Genomic DNA, 16,076 nt, shown 5'->3' on the forward strand with positions numbered 1-16,076 from the left:
AGGAACGACAACAACCGCATCAACACTGAAGCAACTTGAAGTGAAGAAAACCAAGGAGTTTCTGCCAACTCTAGGCTGCTCATCTGCACCTCTTTAATAGCTCCTCCGAATCTCGGGGACGAGATTCTGTTTAAGGCGGGTAGATTTGTCACGCCATGAGTTTTACCCTAACTAAAACTCAATTAAATAATGCATTAAAAATAAATTGTTTAATTAAAGTTCAAGAGAAAATCCTGTGTAATTTAATTCAATTAATTGGAAGCTTTTCGGAATGTTTTAAAATATCCCGAAAGTATTTAAATGATTAATTGGATTTAAATTTGAATTTCGGAGAACAAAATTTGTTTAAACAAACTTAATAAAAATTGGGAAAAATGGAGGCAATTTCTTTTTTTCCCCTCCTTCCTTTTTGTTTTTCCCTTCTCTCCTTTTTCCTTTCCTTTTTATTTCCCTTCTCCCGGTCATCCATCCGTTCTTTGTTTAGCCGTAGGTTTTCGTTTTCGAGCCGAAATATGAGTTTCGCTCGATTTTCTAGCCAAAAAAGTTGCAGGCCCATCTCTCCTCTCCTCCCTACGCCCTCTCCCCTCTCCTGGCCGAACCCCTCCTCTCCCCCTTTCCTCCTGTACGATCTCCCCCTTTCCCCACTTGGTCGCACTCTCCCCTCCCCTCCCCCCGAGTGCGATCTCCTTCCCCCTCCTTGTGCGTGCATCCCTCTCCTCCCCCCTTGTGCAATCTCCTCTATCCCTTCCCTGTCTGCAGTGCCGCACACCCCAATCTCCCCTGCCGCACATCCTTTCCCCCTCCACAGCCGTGAGCTATCCCATCTCTCCCTCACGGTAAAATCAATTCCATTCTATTAGGGCTATATTTCTTATCCTTTGAAACTTTATCTATCTTCCCTTTTGATAGGAGATGAATTTCTAATTTTATCTATAGCTTTCCCCTATAAATAGACCCCCAAGCTTCCACTTTTCCCGTTTATTTTCAGGCGTGCCGCGCCCAAGCTCTGCTGCCTTTGTTCCTGCCTGGTCACAGCATGCCGCCGCCTCTGGTCCAGCACGCCGCCAGCCCAAGCCGTGCTCCTACTGCCCAAGCAGTCGCACAGCGAGCCACCGCCGGTCCTGGTCGCCGTCGAGACCGGGTTCCCCTCGCGGTGCCGCTTCCCGGCCGATCGCCCATGCTGCTCGTTCCCGGCTGCTGTGCGCCGTTTTGTCCAAGCCAAACAGCGAGCAACAGCAGCAATTCGTCGCCAATCTCTCGACCGAATCTCAGATTCACATACGTTTTACTCTTGCGAAAAAATCTAAATTCATCTACCGTTTAATTGTTTAGGTTTTCTAATCTAATTAGCTAGCGTGAGATTTATCTACTGTGCGGAGTTCAATTTCGTATGTGTAGATTGATAAAGTCGTTTAGTTTCCAATTTAGCAAGTCGTTAAATTTTGATTTAACGGGTCGTTAGATCCTGTTGTTATTCACCTAACAATTCACGGTTTCATGTTTTGGATCTGAATCGTCGTGCGAATCTCTGATTCGTGCACGTTTTACTTCCATTCTGCGAGTGCGTGTTCTGTTCGCAATTTTTCGAGCCACGGCCCAATCCACACTCAAAATCCCCTTTGCCTCCCTCCTCCTCCAGGACACTGACAGGTGGGCCCTACCTGTCAAGCCTGTCGTCCACCTCCAGCCGGCGTCCCTTCCGCGCGTGTCACGCTGCTGCCTCGCGCCTCTCCGCCGCTCTGCACAGCACCGTGCCGAGCCGCCGCCAACTACCTCCTCGTCTCTCTCGTCGGTCGTGCCTCTGCCCACACCCGCGCCGGCCGTGCCTTGCCATCACGTTGTCCACCACGCATCGGCCTTGCCGCCACCGATTTGTGTTGCACCCGCGCGCATCGTTGCCGAGCCGCGTGCTGCATTCGCCCTACTGCCTCGCCCCCCGTGTGCACCACGCCGTCGCATCCCGGCCCATGCCGCCGTCGTGCTGTGCCGCTGCTACGCCTCGCTCCCGCTGCAGCCATGCACCGCTGCCGCTCGGCTCCTCCGCGCCTCCCTCTGCCACGCCGCATCATGCCGTACATGTGCCTCGCGCCCGAGCTTTGCCGCCGCGTCGCCCTAGCGCCACCGCCTTTGCGCTCGCCCGCATGCACACCGCGTCCTCCCCGCAAACCCAGAAACACCTCTGCCTTTCCCAGCCGCCGCTGCCGCTCCCCAGCAACTGCCGCCGCGGATTCTCCGCGCCGCCATCGCCTCTCCCCTCTATAAAGATCCCCTACCGGCAGCCGCTGCTCCCCCTTCACCCCCTCGAGCTGCCGATGTCGAGCATCGACGCCGCCGCCTCGGGACATCGCCGATCGCGCCGCCGCGCCCCTTCCTCCTTCTTTGGCCGCGCTCTGTCGCATCCTCACCGTCGTCGTCCTTCGCCACCAGTGAGCGCCTGCTCCTCCTTCCCTTCCCCTTCTTCTTCCTCTCCCTCTTGGCCGCCGCCACACGTCGCGTGCCGTCGCTGTTCCGTCACCGCGCACCACTGCTCGTCACCTCCGTGCACACGCCACCGGCCACCACTTGCTGAGGTAGCGCTATCTCTACCCCGCGTCCTTCCCTTTCCCTCCTTTCCGCCGCACCGTTGTCGCCCCTCCTCGACCGCTGCCACTTCTTCCCTCGGTCGTCACCGCCGTTAACCGCTCGGCCGATGTCGCTGTCTCCTCCTCACACATGCCACGCCGTCGTCCGCGCGCCACTCCGCTCCCCGCGTTGTGCTGCACCGCTACAAGCTGCGTCACACCGAGCCGCCGCTTGCCGCCGCCCCTCGCTGCTACTTCTCCGCCGCCGCTAGCATGCGCCGCCATCGCTGTAGATGCACCGCCGCCACCGCTCACCAGTGATCACTGCTGCTCGTCGGTCCTTGTCGCTGCCGCCGATGCCCGGTCGCCGGCCATTGCCGGTGCACGCTGCCGCTCTACTCGGCCACGTCAATTCCCCTCCCTCTCTGTTTTCTCTCTCTAACTGATGGGCCCCACTCATTAGCCCTCGCTCTCTACCCGTGGACCCTACCCGCCAGCTCTATCCCTCTCTCTCTTTCTCTCACCCCATGGGTCCCACCCTTCAGCCTCTAAGCGCCCTTTCTCTCTTGGTTGTCTCTCTCTGACAGGTGGACCCCACGGTCATTCTCTCTGTGCCTTTCCTCTCTGTCACCGACAGCCGGGCCCCCTTTGTCAGCCTTTGGGCCTCACTGACCAACGGGTCCTAGTGTGTCAACACTCTCTCTCTCCTTGCTGACACCATCGTCTCCGGTTAATTGCGCGATAATTCATGAAGGTTTTCTGTTTAGTTTAAAACACAGTTAAACTTCTAAAATTCATAACTAATTCATCTAGTCTCCGATTTAGTCCATTCAAATTTCATTAAATCCAGAAAAATGCCAAAAATCTATTAAAAATAGTTTCTTTCTCTGTTTCAGTAGTTTTATAGCTTGTTTTTGCCTGTTTGCTCTGTTTATCGTAGGTTTTTCGCCCGTCAAAGCGCCGATCGTTCTCGAAGTCATCGCCGAAGTTCCTCGTGGATCTGAGCAAGGCAAGTGGCACCCTTCTTTGATTATATTGAACCTATATTTATAAAATTCTCCGCTTTACATTCAAACATGCATTGTTTTATGCAAATCTATTTATTGTATTTATCTATTGGGCTATTAACTCTATATCCATTGAATTCCCAATTATTATTATTATCCTAGGGTTAATTCGACTAGAAATAGGTTTAGGCAATGCTTAGTCATGCTTAGTTCAACTAGCTCACCGTTATCATTTAATTAACTGTTAGACTCTAATAGACCTTTAATGGTTGTGATCATTATGAATTTCTCGTTGTGGATTAAATATAACTAAAATGTTGCTTATGGTGGGCTATGGTGCATGGTTTTGAGAGTCGCGTCCATGGCAATTAAGGACCGGTTCTCGGGAAACCCTGAAAGTCTTACACGTACTAACCACAAGCCGAGTATAGGCAAGGTGGGATTTGAAGCATGGCTTCGAACTATTTGACGTACCAAGGCAAGGGTGGGCGTGATGGAGTATGGATGGGAATCGTGGTGTAACGATGACCTATGCTGCTTCCGGACTCACCAAGGCACAAGAGGGGACTGCCCGACTTGGTGTGAAGGAGGGGGTGAAACCTGAAGTGCGGTGCAATTAAATAGAGAGGGTTATGTGACGGGTCCTATCACAGATTTCTTTCTGTGGTATCGTGGTGATACACTGACGCATGTTGATGTGTAGTGGAACTATGTCTTGTGGGTAAATTTGTACACCTCTTATCAGAGTAAAACTATTCAAATAGCCGTGCCCGCGGTTATGGGGCGAACTGCCAGATTCACTAGGATTAGTCGAACCTTTAAATAACCTGGTTAAGTTGGAACTGGTTTGACCCTGTCAACGTGGTGTAACGTTGGGAGTGGTTTGGGTCTATCGCAACGTGGTGTAACGTTGGGCGGAGGGTTGACCCTGTCGCTACGTGGTGTAACGTTCGACAACGGTTTGGGACTGTTGAAACATGGTGTAATGTTGAACAGTAGATGATTATTTTAAATGCTTACTTTACTTTTATCCAGACTATCTATTTATCTGATTTGCTAAATTACTGCAGCTTTGTGCAATTTAACCTTAGCCTATCCTTGATACCCCTATTGCATTCATTATTCTCCCTCTCTTGGGTGTTACTTGTTGAGTACGGTGGTTTGTACTCAGCCTTGCTTAATTTTTCCCCACCAGAGAAAGTGCTAGAGCTTGAGTCAGAAAGTTGCACCCAAGGTTGAAGTGAGGTTCAGTCCGCCGTCAAGAATGCTTGTGGTGTGGAGCCGTCATCGCCAAGCTGAAGATTAGATCGTTCTAGTCTTGTTTTTTCTTTTCCGCTGCATTTGGATAGATAATTGTTTTTATTTGTTTTTAAGTCGTGTAACTGTGTATTAATTTGTCATGGTGTCTACTCGGGCTGATTCCTGGACCGAGAATTAATACATGCTATTGTTCAGAAATTGGTGTAAATTTCTGGGCGTGACACCGAGCCGGCATGAAAGTTCGCATATGCAGGGGGCAAGCGAGCTGCGGTGTGCGTGGTTGGATGCTTCTGTAATCCACGTGACATCCATCGGGAGCAGCCATGCAGGGCAGGGGGTTCGCAGCCCGGCTGCACTGAATTTTTTCCCCCAAAAGCTATTTTTGGGGGAAAAAATTCAGTGCAGCCCGGCTGCAAACCCCCTGCCCTGCATGCCTGCTCCCGATGGATGTCACGTGGATTACAGAAGCATCCAACGATGCACACCGCAGCTCGCTTGCCCCCTGCATATGCCAACTTTCACGCTGGCTCAGCTTCTTCTTTCTTTTTTTCTCAGCTCAGCTTCTTGGCTTCTTCTTTCTTTTTTCCTCGACTCAACCCCACCTCCTTTCTTGCCTGCTATCACCGCCATCACCTCCCCCTGTGTTTCCCAGATTGGCTCGGAAGCAGGAGGCGTGAAACTGATCACGCAAAAAGATCACGGGTAGAGAACGTCTCCAAATCACCAGGGATGTCGTCGCCATCGCCGTCGGCATATGATGTCGCTGCGGCTGTGACCGCAGCCACCACCACCAAGGTAGGAGGACACGAGGAGAAGGATGCAGCCAGTGGGGTCGCGCCTTCTATGGTGTTGCCTTCATATGCCCTAGTATATGGACTTGCACATGTGGATGACGAAGTCTTTGGTGATCATGTTGCTAATGGTGAGCATAGAACACAGGTAGGTTTCCTGCTTATTTTATTAATTGAATGTCTTTTCTTCTTGCACCAGATAGTAGTATTGATCTGTGACCACATGATAGGCTGCAGAAAAGTTTGAGTTGATTAGCATGGAAGAAAACTTTGTCACCACTATTGATGCCAATGCTCATGGCAATGACAACAAATTCTGTCGCACAGTGCCTGTAGCAATCGCAGATGGAGCACCATATAAGGTATAAAAAACAAATTTGAGTACAAACATAATTATAGTGTTGTGCTAATATGACTTTAAATTGATCTCAACTCATTGTACAGGAGCCCGATGATAAAGTTGTGCAAAATTGGAGGGTTCCTCGAGTTGGAATGGCTTTTGAGTCAGAGGACAAAGCATATGAGATGTACAACACCTACGCAGGAAAGATTGGGTTTAGTATTAGAAAGAACCAGATAAAGCGTCGAGTCGATGGAACTATATCTCAGAAATATATGGTTTACAGTAACCAGGGATATCGAGGAACCGAGTCATCACATGACAATACTAAGACGGGTTGTAATGCTCGTGTTCAGTTTAGTGTTTGTCGAGAGAGAATTTGGACAGTTCAAAAGATCGTACTCGAACACAACCATGGTCTTGTTACTCCAAATAAGTCACACAAGTTGAGGTCTCAACGACATGTTATTGAAGCGGATAGGCAATTAATAGGCAAGATACGGGAAGTCGAAATAAAGCCAGCACAAGTGTTTGAGTTTATGAAGGAGTGGTATGGAGGAGCTGACAAAGTACCATTCTCAAAGATGGATTGTAACAATGAGATTGGTCATGAGCGCAGGAAGTATATGGAATCCAATGACACACAAACACTACTCGAATACTTGAAAAATAAGCAGTTAGAGGATCCTACATTTTTTTATGCCATTGAAATAAACAAGGAAGATGGTCGGATAGCTAATTTCTTTTGGGCAGATGGTCAATCTATTATGGATTATGCTTGTTTTGGTGATGCCGTGTCATTTGACACCACCTTTGACACCAACAAGTTTGAAATGCCTTTTGCTCCAATCCTAGAAACCAACCATCACAAGCAAACAATAATTTCTGGGGCTGCACTACTATTAAATCAAGCAATTGAATCATTTTGTGGAATACCTGTACTAGGGGTATCCGTAGACTATACATACGTATGGTAGGGGTTACCGAATAGGAAATCAATTATATCTGTATGATATCAACCGGAGTATGGTAACTGTCAGATTGCATGCCGCTCGTACCAGACCCGAGTTGTAACCGAATTAGGATAGATTTTAGTCTAATCAGATTAGGACTCTACCATATGTGTAAGCTCTATCCCCCACTATATAAGGGGGACAGGGGCACCCCTCATGGGGACAATATATTGAGATCGGCTATTCTCTAGTTGATCTCCCCATAATCAATACCATTGCCAAGCAGGAGTAGGGTATTATCTCGTTAGTCGGGAGCCTGAACACGGGTAACCTGGTGTCTTCATCCTAACCATCGATCTTTGTGTCTCTCTAGCCACCCCATATATATTGCCGACATCCAAATCGTCGACAGTTGGCGCGCCAGGTAGGGGAAGCTGCTCCGAGGTCTTCGACAAGATCAATGGACCCAAACTCGAAGATCATGAAGACAACGTTTGTCCCAGGACAAACCTTCAAGTTTGGCGGCATCAGTTTCCTCGCCGATTAGGGTGGTGCGCTCTCCTACATGTGTTCAGATTCATCTGGGCCTGAGGAGGAGGTGCGCCGCTTCGGACCAGACAACTCGACGCTGTTTCAAGATGAGATCCAATCTAGATCTCCCACACCAAGATGTAGTTTCATGAGTCGGCACCTCTGTTGCTCGGGATCAAGGTCAACACCAAGCCGACTACTCAAGTCGCAGCATCAAACACCTATAACGGCTCGGGAAGCTTCGTCCCCCAGAGAGGTCTTCACCACCACTCGGGCGGCAGTGGGCGAAGCTGAGAAGAAGCGCCAAGAGGAGCAAGCAGCCAAGCTGGCTGAAGAACATCGGCAAGAAGACGAGCGTCATCGACTTGAAGACAAAGCCAGATGACAGCGTGAGAATTAATCTCACAAACAACTAAGGAGCCAGCCGTGCAAAGTACAGCGTGACCTACTCCATACTCGGGTTGATGGACACACAGTCTTTAAGACCCCTCATCAGAACGTCCGAGTGGCGGTAGATCTACTCGACGACGTCGTTCAGCAGCTGCCACAACAAGATCTACCGGTGGTTGAAACCATTAACAAGATCAAGACAATGGTAACAACAGGTATGATCCAACACTCGTTGCAACGCAACTCGAGAACACCACTGGTACGGTTGGAGGCTCAATCGACTAGGTCACACCGATCGAGATCGATCGTTTTCAAACGATCATCCGGATCCCGGCCACCGAGTGATAACAGGTCGCGCCGAGCGTCTCGTGACTCTGAGAAAAGAAAAGACACCGCCAGTAAGCAACGCCACCTCAACGACGAAATCCACCGACTGGATAAACAACGCCAAGATCTTAAGGCTGAGAAAAAGTGCCTCTATCAAGAGGATAGCTCTGACCTTCGCCGAAAGATCGAACGGCGATGCCAAGCTCGCTAGGATGGTCGTCGCCAGGACCACGAACATCGCAGCTATAGTCGGGGGTCTAGGCATCGGTCACCCGAGAGTTCTGACACTGACATGACTGACGGTCTACCGGCCTTTACTAAAAACTTGAGTCAGCTCACTTGGCCGATTGGCTTCAAGCCAACTGGCATCAAGAAGTATGACGGCTCAACTAATCCTAAGGCATGGCTAATGGTGTACACCATGGCTATCTGAGCAGCTGACGGTGACACCAAGGCAATGGCCAACTATCTACTGGTCGCTCTGGATGACTTGGCTGGACACTGGTTGTTGGGGCTTCCCAAACGGTCTATCGACTCCTGGGCAGACCTCCGTGCCCGTTCATCGCCAACTTTCAAGGTACCTACGATAGGCCACGGCCCAAATACGACCTATAAGGTGTCACGCCTAGAAATTCCTCACACGAATTTCTGAACTTAATTGTGTATTAAATCTCTGTCCATGACCAGCCAGGGTACACAAAAAGACAATGTTGATTACATAACCATCGTTCTTAGAAGTAACTGAAAATTACACTTATTCTAGCGGAAATGCAGCGGAAAGGAAAAAAGGCAGACTAGCTCCAGCGGGTACGGCTCCAGTCCACAGGCAACGCTTCGACGGCGGAACAGCTCACTCCTGAGAGGCACCTCCATCGGACTCGACTTCTAGCTCTGGGGTGGGAAAGTTAAGCAAGGCTGAGTACAAACCACCATACTCAACAAGCAACACGGACAAGGGGGAAATAAATGATGCATAGGGATTAACAAGGACAGGCTAGGGTTAGTTGCAATAAAGCAGCAGTTAAACAAATAACAGAGATTATAAGAACGAAGATAATTAAATACAGTAAAGCATAAGTAAATAAACAGTTGTAAAATACCACAACTCTGTCCAACGTTACACCACGTTGTAACAGGCCCAACCACTACTCAACGTTACACCACGTTGCAGTAGTCCCGAGTGATAACCAATTTATTCAAGTTATTAGAGGTTCACTAATCACAGTGAAGCTGGGAGCTCGCCCGTAACCGTGGGCATGGCTATTCGAATAGTTTATACTCTGATCAGAGGTGTACTACTGTACCCACAAGACACGACTCCACTACACTTGAACGTGCACCGACATACCACCATGGTATACCGGAAAGGAGACCGTGATAGGACCCGTTACACAACCCTCCCTATTTAATCGTACCACACTTCAGGTTTCACCCCCTCCTTTACACCAAGTCGGGCAGTCCCCTCTTGTGCCTTGGTAGATCCGGAAGCAGCAGAGGCTTTCGTTACACCACGATTGCCCGTCCATACTCCATCACGCCTACCCTTGCCTGGGTACGTCAAATAGTTCGAAGTCATGCTTCAAATCCCACCTTACCCATTTCGGCATGTGGTTAGCACTTAATTACTTCCAGGGTTTCCCGTGAACCGGTCCTTAATCGCCATGGGTGCGACTCTCAAAACCATGCACCCACAGCCCACCATTATCAATATTTTAGTTGACATTAACCCGAACCGGGTAATGAATCAGTATCTCAGCTATTCAGAACTAAGCATGATTAAATGTGATCCCATGAGCTATTTGTTTTAAGCACGGCTAAGCATTAACCTAAGCCTAACTCTAATCAAGTTACCCCTAGTCCAGCAATGAATACAGTTGGATAAACAATGGTATAATAATAAGGTTTACCCGAAAATAACATAAAGTAAATACTTTAATTAAAACAATGCATATTTGAAATAATAAAGCGGGGAATTTGCAATAATGGGTTCAATATGTTCAAGGATGAGTGTCACTTGCCTTGCTCTGGCCCTTGAGGAACTTCGGCGACGATCTCGAAGTAAACCGGCTCTTCGGTGGGGTCCAAATCTAAGCGACAAAGCACAAAAATAAATAAAACAGGCACAAACTCTACTGAAACAGCAAAAGAAACCATTTTTAATGGATTCTTGACAATTTTATGAATTTAATGAAATTTGAATGGACCTAAACGGAGACTAGATGAATTACTTATGAATTTTAGAAGTTTTCTGGGTTTTTTAGCTAAACAGAAAAGTCCTAAATCAATTATTGCGCAATTAATGGGGCTGCTGACGTCAGCGAGGAGAGAGGAGGCTGACGGCTGACAGGTGGGGACCACCTGTCGGTGAGAGAGAGGGGGAGGGAGAGACTGACACGCGGGTCCCACAGGAGGAGAGAGGGAGGAGCGGCGCGGGGTGACTGACGGGTGGGTCCCGCTCGTCAGCGAGAGGGGAACAGAGAGGGAAGCGGAGAACGGCTCGGGCGGACGGCGGCAGCCGGCGGCGGGAGCTGCGAGCGGCGCGGCGGCGGCGCACGGCGACGGCGACGACGGCGCGACGACGACGACCGGCGTTCGGTGACGGCGCGACGGCGACGACGGCCGAGACGGCGACGCACGCGGCGCAACCCGGCAAAGCAGCGGCGACGGCGAGCGCGGGCATGCGCGAGCGCAGGTGACGGCGGCTAGACGACGGCGTCGCGAAGGCGACGACGACCGCAGCGGCCGGCGGCGAGGACGAGCTCCGCACCCGTCCGGCGACGGCGTGCGGCTCGGCGGCGGTCGGCCGGGAAGGGGGAGAGAGAGGGGAGGAGGATGGGGACGCTCACCGGCGGCGGCGAGAGCGCGGGCGGGTCGGCGAGATCGAGGCGAAGGTGGCGACGCGGGTAGGAGCGGGGGATCGGCGACGGCGGCAGAGATCGACGGGCGACGGCGAGGAGGCCGGACGCGGCGGCGACCGGACGGCGAAAGAATGTGCGGCACTGGGGAAGCTCCCTGGCAACGACGAGGGCGGCAGCAAGTCGGTGACAGCGAGGCGGAGGTGGTGACGCAGCTGGACGACGACGACCGGTGACTGGCAGCGAGATCAACCGGCGGCGGCGAACGGCGACAGCACGGCGGCGACTCGGGCGGAGGCGGAAAGTGGGCGACGGCGCGCGGCGGCTCGGGATTTAAAGGGCGGCGGCACCGGCTAGGGCGGGCGGAGGTTGGAGACCGAGTCGGGCTCGACGCGGTCTCGGCGGCGGCCGTTGCGGCGGTGGCGGTTGCGGCGGCGGCGCGGGGTCGGACTCGGCCGGCGCGGCGCGGGCGCGGGCGCGGGGAACGGTCACTGACAGGTGGGCCCCACCTGTCAGTGGCGCGAGGGAGGAGGGAGGCGGCTCGGACTCGCGACGCGGGCGCGGCGCGGCGAGCTGGGCCGAGCGGCGGCCCAGGCGGGGGGAGGAGCGCGCGCGGGCGGAGGAGGCTGGCTCGGCTGGGCCGGCCTGGAGGGAGGAATGGTGGGCCGGCTCAGCGGGGCCGGCCCGGAAGGAAGAAAAAGAAAAAGAAAAAGGAAAAAGGAAAAGGAGGGAGGAAAATTGGACTTCGGCCCAATTTGAGAAGGAAGGGAAAAAGAAAGAAAAAAAGAGGGAAAAAGGAAAACCCCACTTTTGCCGAGTTTTAAGTTAATTTGTTTGGCCAAATTTTATACTTCTAGAATTTGAATTTAAATCCAGTTAGTCGATTTGCGAGCCTCGATTTAATTGAATTAATTTCTTTTAGAGGGATTCTTCCTGAGTTAATTAAGCCAATTGTTATTTACGAATTTCTTTTTACGATTTTAGGCTTAGGACAAAACTCCGGGTGTGACATAAGGTCCAACAGGAGAAGAACGAATCTCTCCGGGCCTATGTCAAATAGTTCACTGAGGTTCGCAACTCCATCCCCGACATCAAGGATGACATGGTCATTGCCGCCTTTCGCAAAGGTGTGAAAGATGAGCCATTTATCGTGAAATTCACTCGCAAAGAGCCAACTACAGTCAAGAATCTCTTTGACATGGCTAACTCCTATGCCGCATCGGCAGATGCAGTCTCTACATCTCGTCCTGATCGGCACGACAACTCGGATGACAAGAATCGGGAAAATCAAATCTACTACTCATGAGCTCTTCATCTGTTTACTGGATCAACGTCAGGATGCGGTTATACGACTTCGTGGCTACACCCTACTTACCGTACCAAACTGGGTAAACGACGCTACGCTCCGCGCTGGCTAGGTCTGCCCGGGGGCTGTCGGGATAGACACACGCCACGAAGCCAACTCATCTCACGACTAGGAAACATACAACAGTAAAAGACTCCAAGCAAACAGAACCCAAGACATGATTGAAGTCCGCCGAGTGGTCAAGTTGAAACGAGTGGTCGTCAACAACCCTAGCTTTGAACAGAAGGTCGTAGGTTCTTCATCAACTTTGTCACCGTGGAGATCATTGCGGCCAGATGGAGACATATTCACTATGTCGGCCATATCCGACTTCATTGCCGAGTGGTGATACCATCATGACGCCAGATGCATCGACTTCGTCGCCGAGTGGTGATCCCATCACTGCTCTGATGCATCCACCATCACCACGCTGGAAGCATCAACTTCATAGCCGATGAGTGGTGATCTTATTACCACACCGGTTGCATCTACCATCGTCTTCGATGACCGTCACCGCGAGTGGTGACTTGCTCACCATGTCAGCTACACCAGTCATCATCGCCATCAAGTGGTGATTTAGGGAACATCAAACAGCTAAGTCCCTTTCATACCTAGTAAATTTTTTTTGTAGAAGTTTCCTCTTTCTCCATCCTTTGACTGCCCATGCTGAGTGGTTTTCACCCTCAGCAAGCCAGTCGGAGGGCTACACTGTACCATATCATACGGTTCTTTCAAAATCTGTTGTTTAAAAGCTCTTTTTTGATCATGAGATCAATATCTGAATAAAGCTAAACAAACCTCGCGGCTACGTCCTACTTATCGTACCGAACCGGGTAAACGACGCTACGCTCCGCGCTAGCTAAGTCCGCTCGAGGGCTGTCGGGATGGGTACACAGCTCATTTTAGATTGCGAGATCTAAATCAGACAAAGACTTAAAAGAATAGCAAAATAATTTACATTACAGACAAACAAATGTCTTGCAAACGACAGGTTACTACTAATGTCTATATCTCTTATTTTCAGGTCAAGGGCTTGGACTATGGGATCGGCACCGGCTTTAGCCTCCTCCATCAGCGCCAAACGCCTTCTCTAAGGTGTAATCAACTGCAAATTCTTCGATGGTGGCTGAGAAGACTACCTAGGAGTAAAGGGACTACATTACGACAAAGGTTGGACAAACCACAAACCATCGCCGCATCTCTCATCTCCTCGGCCACATGCCCGGGTAACTCTCTGAAACTACCCGAGGATTTCATCGGCTGGCGCGGAGCTAGAGCTGGTCACTATAGTCTCCAATGACCTGAAGACTGCCAAGGCTGCAGAAGCAAACCTGTTCCGAGTAGCCTCGACTACTTTAAGTCAGGTCTCAAGATTGGCTACTGCGGCATGAGTGCTCTATCGCACCAAATCTCCAAAATCGCCGAACTAAAGCAGTTCAACGGCTCCAAATCCTCAAAATCGACTAAGTGTAACTGTGTCCCTCCACGGGCATAGTGGGCCGATGCGTAAAGCTCGGTGCTGGCATAGCTAATACCATGTCGACGAGAATGTTACGGGTTTATGGTTAGCCTAAATGGTGACATAAAATTCATGAGTTCTTACACTTAGGGAATCGACGGTATGCCTATATTGTGGGCCCATGGCTGCACTTTTACTGGCATCGATCGATATCACCCATGGCACTTAATTGTGCTTTTTAGCCTGTGCCTAAACTTTGAGTAAACCTGAATCTACTCGGTACTAACTACTCAGCTATAATGGTTAAGCTAGTCAGCATAACCTACCCCTCGGGCAAGATAATTGCAATTATTTGTTTGAGGAAACACGGCAATTATATATCTCCAAACCACTCGGGTTCAAATGGCTCGGAAAGAGCAACCAGAGCTGGTACCACTCGGGTCCGGAAGCACTCAGAACAGTGCTGCTCGAGTCAGGACTCTCGATATTTCGAGGGATGCCTTTAGGTAACAGTCCATAGAAGACTCTATGTTTAATTGTTACACATTTAAGCATAGAGTCGGGGGCTACACCTAATAGGTGCATCAAAATAGGTGCATCTTTGATGCACCTATCTTTTTCCTTCATTCGGGAGCCCTCCACAGTCTCTACAATCATCACAGAGTACTCAGAATCACTCGGGAAGCACTCAAGGAGCGCCCAGTAAGCACTAAGATAATGTCAAACATACTGTGCAAAGATACGCCTGATGGTCAACAAACTACACGAATGATTTGCGCGGCTATGTACAACTCCGGGGGCTGCTGTGGAATACATATACTCCGGGGGCTGCTGTTGAAACATTTCTAGTAGCGATGTCGGGAAAACATCCAAGCACAACTTTCACTGATCAAGATGCAGCCATGGTAGCAACAATTGCTTTTGTATTTCCAAAGACAAGCCATCGTCTTTGTTTGTGGCACATTTATCTAAATGGTGGCAAACATCTCGAGCATGTAATTCATGAGCATCCGAAGAAGTTTCTAGCTGATTTCAAAAGATGTGTCTATGAAGACAGATCGGAATATCACTTCAACAAGATGTGGCATGACTTGTTGAGTGAATACAAGCTTGAGGAGAATGCATGGATGTCAAACAGGTTTTATTTGAGGGAGAAGTGGGTTGTTGTCTTCCGTAGCTCTTTTACGACTTATATGACCTCAACACAAAGGAGCAAAGGTATGAACAATGTTTTCAAGAAAAGGTTTCATAGGAAACTTGGCCTTTCAGAACTTCTTGTGGAGTGTGATAAGGTTTGTGCTAGTCTTCGTGAAAATGAGTTGGATGCAGATTTTAAAACACGACACTCAACCCCGATTACTTACATTCCAAATTTACCTATGCGGAAGACTGCAGCCGAATCATACACTAGAAAGATGTATTCAGAGTTTGAGAACGAGTTTAAACAGCAATTTTCATTATCATGTAAGTTGTTACAAACTGAAGGGCCAATCTTGACTTTCATAGTTATGCCAATGGAATCTGATCATGAAGCAAGAGTTGTGTTCAACACTGCAGGTTTGACCATTTCATGTTCTTGCAGAAAGTATGAATCAATTGGTATGTGTACATATTGTAAGTTGCAATATAATAGCTAACATTGTTTTCTAACAAAAGATATCCATATCCTATAGGTCTATTGTGCAAGCATGCACTCAGAGTCTTCAATATGAATGAAGTATTCACTTTGCCATCTCAATATATACTCAATAGATGGACAAAATATGCGAAAAGAAGATTTTGTATAGAGAAACAAGGTAGTGGGAAGGAAAATTTGAAAACGCATGCTGCTCGTATATCCCGAAAGGCAACATCTATTGCGTTGAAGGGTTCAGTGTCGAAAGATCTTCTTGATGATTTGGAGAAAACCATAAATAACTTGGACTTGGAAGCAGAAAATTCTTTAAGCAAGATACAAGAAAAATCTTGTGAGTATTCTCTAAATTCAACTAGCGATATCAAAGATAAAAGTAATGGCATAATATCGTTTAGAGTTCGTCGGGAGATAAAAGGGTCAAAGACTAGAAGATCAAAAGATGTAGTTGAAAAGAAGAAAGGGAATAAGAGAAGCACTAAGAAGAAAGGTGTTGATCCTGCCCATTCTAGCATGTTCTTTTTTTTCTCTCATGCTTTGTTTCTGTAGTTAATATTATTTTTTTAATATCATATATCTTATATATCTGACTTACAGGAGAGGATCAAATAATGCAACAACAGT

Source organism: Oryza brachyantha, chromosome 9 (assembly GCF_000231095.2).
Source record: "Oryza brachyantha chromosome 9, ObraRS2, whole genome shotgun sequence".
Lineage (NCBI taxonomy): Eukaryota > Viridiplantae > Streptophyta > Magnoliopsida > Poales > Poaceae > Oryza > Oryza brachyantha.